The following is a 10,680-nucleotide window of genomic DNA, read 5'->3' on the forward strand; positions in this document are numbered from 1 at the left end:
CGTTGTGGGACGAATAAAGAGCTATCTTATCTTATCTTATCTAAAACCCTATTATTCTGTAAATAACAGCAACTTTATTTAGCACTTCTAAAAACATGGGATTACATAGTGCTTAAACAATTAAGTAAAAAATTTACTACTGAAAAACCAAAAAGTCATACAATAGAATATTGAAGAAGTCAAAAGGCTCAACAACAGACAATCAACACAGCAATTAAACAAGAAGCCAATCACAGGAGTGCCAAACCAGATAATTCATCCACACGTAAATTATAAGATGAAACATAAGAACCCAACAGCAGAAGAAGAGAACCAATTTGAGACCATGAAGACCAAAGATGTAAAATGAAGTAAGCAAAAATAAAGATGTAGAAGAGAAAATATGAAAACAATGAAATGAGTATGAGAATATAATACATAAATACAGCAAGGGAAAGGCATAAAGAAAGGATAATACTACCTCTACTACTACTACTACTACTACTACTACTACTACTAATAGTAATGATAATAAAAAACTACTAATACCACCACTACTACCATTAATAGTAATAATTATTATTTCATTATTATTATTAGTTATTATTGTTATTATTGTTATTATTATTATTAGTTATTATTGTTATTATTATTATAGTCATGAAACAGAAAATAAATCAGGTGAATAAAACAACAATAATAATTACGATATAATTAGAAGTAGGAATGGGATTAGAAGAAGAAATTGCAAATCTGCATCACGAGTGAAAAAAAGTGAGTTTTAAGATGAGATTTATGAGATGTAGCTGACTCTGCAAGCCCCATCTCCTCAGGCAGATGGTTCCAAATTTGAGGGGCCCTGATTGAAAAAGCATGGTCTCCTTAATCTTAAGCCTTGACTCGGGAGCTGCGAGGTGGCTACCACCTGATGATCTAAGGCTGGAAGATGGCTCATAAGGGGTCAATAGCTCATACAGTATATAACTTGGAGCCAGACCCTTACGTGCTTTAAAAGTGATCAGTAAGAGCTTAAAATCCATTCTCAAACTAACGGGGAGCCAGTGAAGGCAGGATAAAATCAGGGTGATGTGATGTCTTTTAATTAAAAACCATTGGAAGCCGAGCTGGATATTCTACCCAGGTAGGTAGAGAAAAAAATAACAAATGACTTCTCTGAACTGCTATTGTCTTCATGAGGGAAACATGACTGAAATGATTACAATAACCAGAACCGCACTGAAGCAATGTGTTAGAATGTTATCTGACCCTGGGCTCTTCTGATTTACTTTCAAAGTAGATCCCAAAGACTGCAGCTGTATATTTTTTTCACCAATCCTAAATTAAAGACATATATTGCCAATTAGTTTTATTAGAGCTCTCCCCGGGAGAGCCATTTTCTTAGCAATGTTTTTCAACATCCTGACCTCAAGGGTTCGAGAGCCTATAGTTATGTTTGCAGGAGAATTATCAGTGTCATTTTATGTGTGTATGCTAATGTTCCTTGGAGCTCATGTGATCATGTGAAACCAGGGAAGAAAAGGGCCAATTAGAATAACCATCATTACACCCTAATCATCTGGGGTTGCGCACCGAGAAATGAAAATTAGGATGGTGCTGAGTTTGTCCATCCCCAGGGGTCCGGGAGCATCTCCGCTGCACTGCCTCCCAAGCTGTTTTTGTCGCTCTGTGCCATTTCTGCCTGCGGTCTCCTCCCCACCCTCCTCTTCTCCCGCTCTCTCTGTATCTATTTCATTTTTCCCCGTTATTATTGTCTCTAGCCACCCATGGGCTCTTCTGTGGTTTTGTTTTCGGAGGTCTTTCAGGTGCAATTCCTCCCTTGGTGAATAAGTGTTGTGACAGGAGACAGGTTGGAGGAACACTTGAGTGCAATGAGAGGGGAACACATTGGAATTCTTCCCGCAGCAGTGTTCCAGGGCTAATTCTTTTCTTCTGTCTGTCTTTGAGTGTGTGTGTTTATGTGTGCATATATATTTATATACAGTTCCATCGTTAATTGTGTTTAAATGCTTTTTTAATTGCATCCTTATTGTTTTATTTCTAACACAAGTCCTTAACAATGTAAAGTTTACCAGTGTCTTTAATTAAACAACACTAACTGTAGTTGTGGATCATCAAATGATATCGGTACAATGGTGACTCTAAAAGGCACTAAATATGTGCAGTCATTAGATGCGATGCAAGCTATTTCCTGCAGACCATCATCCTCCACAACGTTGATCAGCCTACAAGCTGTAGCCATCCGTATCTATCACTGTTGAAAGTTTGCTGCCAGAAGAGTTGCCAGGTTTCTTTGTTGCAAACTATCCAGTGTGGCCTGCCTTTGGCGAGGGGGAGGAGGGCTCTGTGCATCCACTGTGTGCTTGGCTAGTAAGTGATATTTCTCAGGTTGAAACTCAATTCACATCAACAGTAAATGAAGAGATGTTTGGTCTTGTTGAGAGAACCACATGGAAAGGCTTTGAAGCTGAACCTCTCATTTTAAAGTCCTGTTTCTTCATCCATTTCTGCTTAAGGAGGTTTGTTTCTGCTTGTCATTCACAAAGTTTATGGAAGTTTCCTGATTTCCCAAACTCAAGGGCTCAATATCATAACCGCTTGTCTAAAAAAAAAAGAGTACTGTTAAAAAGAATCTGCGTTAACTAATTATCATTGTTGTGCTAACTTTTGTTAACTTTTCACTGACTTTCTTTCTGGCATCATACTTACAGTGAAGAAGAACAAACGCAACCATAGCAAGTTGACAAGAGAGTGAAATTGTGTCACTCTGTCACTGTTTCAGAGGAGGTTAACCCTCCTGGGTCTGTTTCTGCACCGGCGCATCAAAATGCCACGTGGCGGGAAGACACTAAGGAAGACTAACATATAATTGTAATAAATATCTTTGTTGTTTACTAAATTTGAACATATTTTTTGAGAAGTTGAATTTACATTCTATGTTTTAAAAATGGTTCATACAACATGTTTGTGGTTTTCACAGTTAAAAATCTAACTTTTTCCTATTCAGATTCCATGTTTTTTGTGTGATTTTAGGTCTAGTGTGTTAATGATTTCTGTCAAAATGAAAAAATAACTGCATAATCATACTTATGGGGTTGTGCTGAAAAAAAATGACAAGAAACAAGGCAAATAAAACAGTTTTAAAGGGGAAATATAAAAGTAAAATCATACATGAGTCAAAAACGGACAACTATACCCTAGACCCCATAGGGTTTACCTCCATTGCAAGTTGCAAAACAAGTATTGCAATTTCCTATTACAAGTATTCAGAGAGGAATTCTCAAGTTAAACAACACAAACGTTTAAGTCCCCGGAAAAGTTGCCATCACAACAAAGTCATATCAAAGGCAGCAGCAGAAGCCATTGCTTTACAATAATATCCAGAGAAGGAAAGCAACATTGTGCCAATTCAGTTGGCATTTAAGAACTGCAATACCAGAGACAACTACAAAGCATCTAAAGGCAATAGTTGAATTTACTAGTAATTTAATAGTAACCTGAGCCGCAACTACCCTGCAAAAATATCACTACCTGCCCCATATTATGAGATCTCTACACACATCTACACTCTGATCCACAACAAGTGACACATTTTAGCTATTGGTTCAAAGATATTCATATGAATGAGGATTGTTTGTAGACTTGTGATGCCCCTGTATTTTCATGTAGTGTGTGATGTCATCTTGGAAGTGTGTTTTAACATGTTCTTCTCCTTTGTGGCACTATAAATCAGAGCATCTCAGCATGTCTAGACCCAGAGTGCAGAAGTTTAAACTCCAGCAGTTCCCTGAGAATGAATCCCAAAGCCTTTTTGTTGTATCCTTGCATCACCCACATCGTTCCCTTCCTCCAGAGATGCATGGAGAGATGCAAGGAACTGAAGAGAGGGAACGAGGTATTTGTTTTGAGATACACTAGATGTTATTTCTTTCTCAGATCGTCACATGATGCCTGTTTGTGATGACAGCTTCGTCTGATTACCACTGATCAGCTGTCAGTCAGATTTAACTGCACTTTGTTTCTCCACACATATGCAAGGTAATCATTTTGATTAAATATACATGGCGACAGTGTTTTATCTCTGTATGTTACCTGTTAAACAAACACCTGCACATGATGAATAACCTGCAGTCTGTTTACTTTGTGTAATGACCATTTTACAAGCTGTTTTTCCCCACTCATAAAAGCTTTCTGGTCATATTGTATAAAGAATAATATATTGTGCTCTGTAAGTAATAACCTTGAACATCTCTTGGCCACTTTCAGCTTTGACGGACAAGCCATCATTCATTACAGTCTCTGTAACAGGCAACAGTTCTCTTTTATTTGGAGTTCACAAGACCCTGTTCCTGACCTAGATTCTTCTGCTGCTGCAGGTACCCGATGTATGGCTAAACAACATGGTTGTAGCTCATGAATAATCTAGCACAATCACATCTTCTCCTTTGATTATTAAAAAACAACTGCTTCCCCTTGTTGTATTAAACATTCCCTGCATCAGTTTTTGTTTTTGCTTGGTTAAAAGCTAGGAAGATTTTAAACCAGGAATTGATCTTGGTAAAAGATTTAAGGAGGCATTTCAACACAAGTTCAACCTTCCTTCTAAGTTAGGATCTTAAGTCTCTTTTTGACTTTGGAATCAAAAACAAATCATTTCACCCGGGAGAAGCAAGCCCCGACAACAACGAATTTCCCGAACAAGACAGCCATGAAATAAATAAAAAGAACACTAAATGAAAGACAACTTCGGTGAATAACAGCCGCTCCAATGCACACACTCAAATTTGCAAGCACACCCAGGGAGAGAGATAAGGGACGGGGGGAGATGGACAGATGCTGAATCAGATACAACCTAAATAAGTGATGAAATGGTCTGCTCTCAGAGAAGAGATGAAATAGAAAATGTTTACGGCAGCTGACTCCAGAAGAGGCCTACACATTTTGAAAAACAATGATCTGTTCAACATGGTCTTTTTCAGCCAAGTGTGATTCCACGTAATGAACCCCTTTGCGAGTTAGCTTAAGGCTGATTTATACCTCTGCGTCAAATTGATGGCGTAGCCTACGCCGGAGGTCCGTGAAGCTCCCGTAAGTACGCAGAGGCCTACGCACGTAGCTGACGTGCACTTCCTCCAAAATGCAACTACCCGTAGAATCAACGCAGACCACAAGCCCTGTGATTGGTCCGCTCGGCAGCATTGTACTTCCCGCATTTACAGCACTTCCGGGATCCCCTCATCTTCTCATCGGCCGTGTATTTCATCTCCTCCTCTCTATTCTTCATGTAATCATGTCTGTACGATAAACAGCAACATGTATCAGCTGTAGATTAACAGAACACGCTCTGAATCGCTGTGGAAAAGTAAACAGAGATCGTAGCGGGGCCGGAAGGAGGCGACCGGCTATCAGAGAGACCACACTGCCCTCAGGTGTTTCGGCGGAGAATTGCTGGGCGACACAGACACATCGACGCACAAGTATGTGGTGCTCATGTCTGCATCAGCCCCTGCTGTGTAGGGGAGACGCAGAAGTATAAACCAGCCTTTAGTTTGCATTCTCTCAGTTACTTTAAGTGACCAGAGATAATACAGCAGGCATGAATGAATAGATATCCATAGCACATTTCTCAGGCCTGATCAAATGACTCTCTGTAATTGTGGAATATTGACACTTGCTCTTGTGCATCTTTCAAAATCAAATCTATGTTAGCTTACATTTTTAAGTTGATTATTTGATTTCATTGTAAATAAGAGGAAAAAACAAACAGTGTTTTCAGTAAAAGCATCTTGGACTTGAAGTGCCAGGAACTCCTTATCCGGGGATTAGAAAAGCTTTGTCTAGCTCATTTCTCCACCTTGTTTTGATGACCCGTCAAGATAAGGGATATTAGACTGCTGATGTCTAAAGTGTTTCTTAAACGCTGCAAGTAATTGGCTAATGATTGTCAGAGATGCAAACCCAACCCAAGTTTGTGCTTTCATAGAGTACAAGCAGCGACCTTTTGAGGGGCATGAAATAGAGACTTTTTTAGGCACTTGTGGTACCCCCAAAAAGGGAAAGTTTCGAACCTCTAACCGGTGGTATCTTATTCCTCCTCTGTATTTCATCTCCCATCTGAATGAGATTTTTACTTACATTGACAGCAATTCAAATGAAATGGCCTTTTAACTCAGAAGAACAATTCATTTACAGAGGAAGTTATGAAGTCTGGGTTTACTTTCAGTGCAGGTTGTATGAAATGTCAAACCACTTGGTCAAATCGAAGCGAGTGTAAATATACAAACACTGGTTAAATGTCACGCTTGTAACTCTATATTACAAGAAGAGAAGATCTCATACCTAACTCTGTGTCTGAGAAATTATATCAGTTTAAGGCACAAGTGTGTTTTTTTTATTACGTTTATTTAATTCCACATAATTGCTGCCAGAACTAACTCCCAAGTCATGTATTTTTCTACCATAGTAAGTAAAACACAGCACTGATGGACATAGATTTTGTAAAGGAGGCTGAGTTGGTTGGTAATAAAATGCTTCAATTGTGAAACTTTATTTTGCATCATAAAGTCTTTATCAGGTAAAGTGAGCAAATATGGGTTTGCACTTCAAGTCAGTTAACTTTGATAATATTAAAAACAAGAATATTAACTTCTTCCAACCTGAAAGTCATAGCTTATTTAACATTGTTTGAATTACACTTTATTGCAAAACCTAATATATATTTGTTTGCATGCCATTTCAATGCTGGATTTATATTGCTATAACCCACACAAGGTAATAAAAAGCACTCAGTGCAATGATTTGATCAAGAGTTATCGCTATTTTTTACAGCTTCAGTTTAACTGTCACTCCTCACAGCTGTTTTTAATCTGCGTTGATTTACTTCTCATGCAAAACAAAATATTTTCTTGTCTATTTTGTTCAATATATATAAGGAACACATTGAGTTTGTCACAGTGGTAAGCACAGACATGCATTATTTGTTACCAAATATGCATCTGCAAAACCAGACAACATTAATTTTTTTCACATTTTTGAAGGGAAAATGAAACAAGAAAGAGAACCTCTGCTGAGCTGGAGATGAAGAGCTGCAGGCGACAGGCTGCATACCTCCAACCTTTACATCTTTGCAAGGTAATCAACTTTATTGTGCCCTGCAGCTCTAATCTTCTTTGTAACACGGAGTGAGTTTGCTGGTAGAAATTAGTTTTGTCTTACCTCTTAATTCTAAAAAATAATTTGTTTGAATGGATTCACTAGTTTCTCTTCTTTGTACCTCTGATGGAATAGCTGCTGGAGTTTTTTTCTGTTGATTTACTCTGGGTCATAGGTAACTGGAAGTATCATCATAACCTCCAGGATTATCCAATCAAGTAATTTGATTTGACATTTCATCAGCATTAGTATACAGGAAAACAGTGCTGGGACTTTAATACAGCTTACAGAGTAATCCCACACTTGAAGTAGTGCTGGTGTACTCGATATCAGCACAGATGTGATTCTATAACAGGCTCCATGCGGAAAGCTGTAGATAATCAATTTAACAGCATTACCTTGAGTCAAGTGTGAAATTTCTTTCATAAACCTGTTCTATAAACTGGATATAGGTTATTACAGGTCATTATTGCCTTTTTTTCGCAAACAGAACTAGTGCTTCACCTCGTCAAAACACTTGTCTGTCACCAGGCAACACATTGACATTGTAGTAGATCCATCTCTATTCTTATTTATCCACCAGTCAACCAAAGTCAGTTTAGTTTCCTTGGTCACCTGTGTGATTCTGAAGTATAAGACAATGCTTTATGTCATGCTAAATAATTAGATATAATTAGATTCAGTTCAGGTCTATGCTGTCCTCCTTAGAGGAAATGTAGTTCATTATAGAAAAGAGTAAATCCTTTGCTAAATACAAAAAATCTTTAAAATGCTTTCTGGGAGTCCCTGAGCTCCCTTGTCTTGTAGGTTCCTTTGGATCGCTGTTCTGGACGTGTCAGGCTCCAGCTACAGTCTGATCTTGATGCTGCCATTATTACTTGTCTCTGTCTATCTCTCTCTTTCTGCATCCCCCTCTATCCCTCTTCCCAGCCCCTACAAATTTGAGGCGGATGGTTGCCTAACATGAGTCTAGTCCTGCTCGACGTTTCTGCCTTTTAAAAGGAAGTTTGTCCTTGCCTCTGTAACTTGCTAAATGCTGCAAAGTGCTCTTCTCATGGTGAATTATGAACCGCTAAGACAATCTTGCCTGTAAAACAGGACTGGATCTTATTCTGTCTTGATGTTGGGTCTTTGTTAATAATAGAACAGAGTACGGTCTAGACCGGCTCTATTTGTAAAGCATATTGAGAAAACCTTTGTTGTGATTTGGCACTTTATAAATAAAGATTGATTGATCCAAGATTGATTGATAGTTGGTATTAGGTAAATAACTCGGAGAGGTATATCAGAAAAGTAAATTACATTAAGCCTACAAGGGTAGATTAGGGTCAAGACGAAGGTTAGAAACACATTGTTGTCATGGTGAAAATAAACCAATTTTGGCTTTTGGTTTGAGACAGCTCATAAACTTCTGACCTGACCTTTTGTCAACTGAATATCCATCCTGAACAATAACTTGCTATAAGAATTTTGTCCTGCTTTTCACTATATTTTGTATAGATTGAAAACTGCTTTCAGAATGTCACCAATCCACTATCATTATATACAATATATCAATATATAAAAGCAAGACATGCTCTTGAATCTGTATCTTTGAAATTGCCCTATAATACCCCTGGACTTTATGTTGCAGATTCCTCATAACACATGATACCCTGCCATATCAATAAAAAAAATAGCTGGGGTCAGTTAAAGCAGCTAAAACATTTAAAGGACTTTTACGAAAAGAATGAATTGCTAACGAGAAGGAAAGGCTGTCCTATTATACTGAAACCCCATCCAACCATTTTTCTCATCTTCTCTTTTGCTAAATGGAAACTCTGCCGGACATATCTGCAAGACAGAATCTCCTCTATTAATTTAATCCTGTTCCCTTTTCAGTGGTCCACCCACAGAACTGAAATGAAATAACCCTGTTAGGTCTAATTCAGGAAGGACAAAGGCCTAGCTCTCACAGCAATGACACACGCTTGTATGTTAATCTGATGTCTCCTCATGAATAACCAATTAAGATTTCTGCTTCACGTGTATGCAAATTTTGTCTGTAAAAATTCTAATCTTGTTAAAAAAATACACTACCATTCAAAAGTTTGGAAACACCTTCTTATTCAAGGCTTTGTATTTATTTTAACTATTTGAAACACTGTAGATTAATACCAAAGATATCATATCATCATATCAATGAAGTGGTCTCCTGGACTGGTTTCTAATTAACGTGAGCCTTGTCAAGAGTTCATTTGTAGAATGACTTGCCTTCTTAATGTGTTTGAGACCATCAGTTCTGTTGTTCAGAGGTAGGGTTAGTACACAATGGATAGCTCTATTTGACTACTGTTGTAATCCAGATTATGGCAAAACCGGATTATTTCATAGTTTTGATGACTTCGGTATTAATCTACAATGTGGAAAATAAATACAATAAATAAAAACCCTTTAATGAGAATGTGTGTCCAAAGTTTTGACTGGTAGTGTATATTGTTTTTTATTTGTGACACTCTGACCGAACTGCACCGTCACAGGCTGCAGGAAGTGCGCACACGCACGCACGCACACACACGCACGCACGCACGCACGCACGCACACACACACACACACACACACACACACACACACACACACACACCAAGCTTTCTCTTCTCCGCCAGTGTCTCAATTCACCCAGTAAACAACATCAGTATTCCTCTGTCCCTCTCCGTTCCTCAGAGTAATCATCGGTGTACTCTTTGGAGCTCTATTGTAATCTTGAACGTACATTAACACAGCGTCCGGTCCACCTACCTTTAGTGTGTTGCATACGCGCTCCGACACATCCCGCTCCTGTTTTCAAACTAGGAACCTGAACGCATCATTTCCGCAGAGTAAATACACGGATTTGGCGGGTAAAAGTGGTCACATGAGTGAATTTAAATATTTTGGTTTTGTTGTCATTTATGTCCTAAAATATGTGGTTTGGGTTCAAATAAAAAGCCAGCTATTTTCTTAAAAATGTAATTGTGAAAAGTGTTAAGGTTTAAAAGTTTAAAATGCCTTTAATATTAAGAAAATGTGCTTTTGCTTAAAGTTATGTAATTATTGACGCCCATGTGGGAGGGGCTACAGGGGTTAAATGAGGGCTGCTTCAGCCTCTCTGGTCAGTCTTGTTTTGGTTGCACTAAAGGTAACTGCTCATCTGTGTTTTTCATACCTGTCATTTTTTCTCTGTTTGGATTTAAAGCTGCTGTTGGTAAGAACGGTGTGAAAAAAGTTTTTTTTTTTTTTTTTCTGCTGGGTTTGGAGAAAAGGTCATAATGCCCATCGGTACTCATTGGTAAGTGGAGTAATTTGAGGCTATTGCGAAATCTCTGTGTTTTCCAATGCCTTTGTATCAAGCAATGTTATTATTCCCCTCGTTCCCGTTGTGATGGACCAATCATAGCTAATTTCCAATCCTCTGTCCTGATTGGTTAAGGGGCGGCCTCTACTACGTCCTACGATTGGTTATGAGTCCACTATCATGACTGCACACACCGATCTGTGTTGGGAGGGATAGTG

The 10,680-nt window shown here is 38.4% G+C and overlaps 1 protein-coding gene across 4 annotated transcripts in view; it reads right to left on the bottom strand.

The window, feature by feature from the left end:
- The window catches only part of si:dkey-242g16.2 (uncharacterized protein LOC336380 homolog), a 50,115-nt gene extending 40,121 nt beyond the window's left edge, over positions 1 to 9,994 (bottom strand). For 3 of the 4 annotated variants that reach the window (XM_034709732.1, XM_034709731.1, XM_034709730.1), the window contains exon 1: positions 9,928 to 9,972. The gene's annotated coding sequence lies outside the window, so the exon portion shown is untranslated. Of the gene's footprint in view, positions 1 to 9,927 lie in introns of all 4 variants that reach the window. The other variant, XM_034709733.1, reaches the window with a different exon arrangement.
- Positions 9,995 to 10,680: the final 686 nt, after the last annotated feature.

The sequence above is a fragment of the Notolabrus celidotus genome, chromosome 19 (genome assembly GCF_009762535.1).
Source record: "Notolabrus celidotus isolate fNotCel1 chromosome 19, fNotCel1.pri, whole genome shotgun sequence".
Lineage (NCBI taxonomy): Eukaryota > Metazoa > Chordata > Actinopteri > Labriformes > Labridae > Notolabrus > Notolabrus celidotus.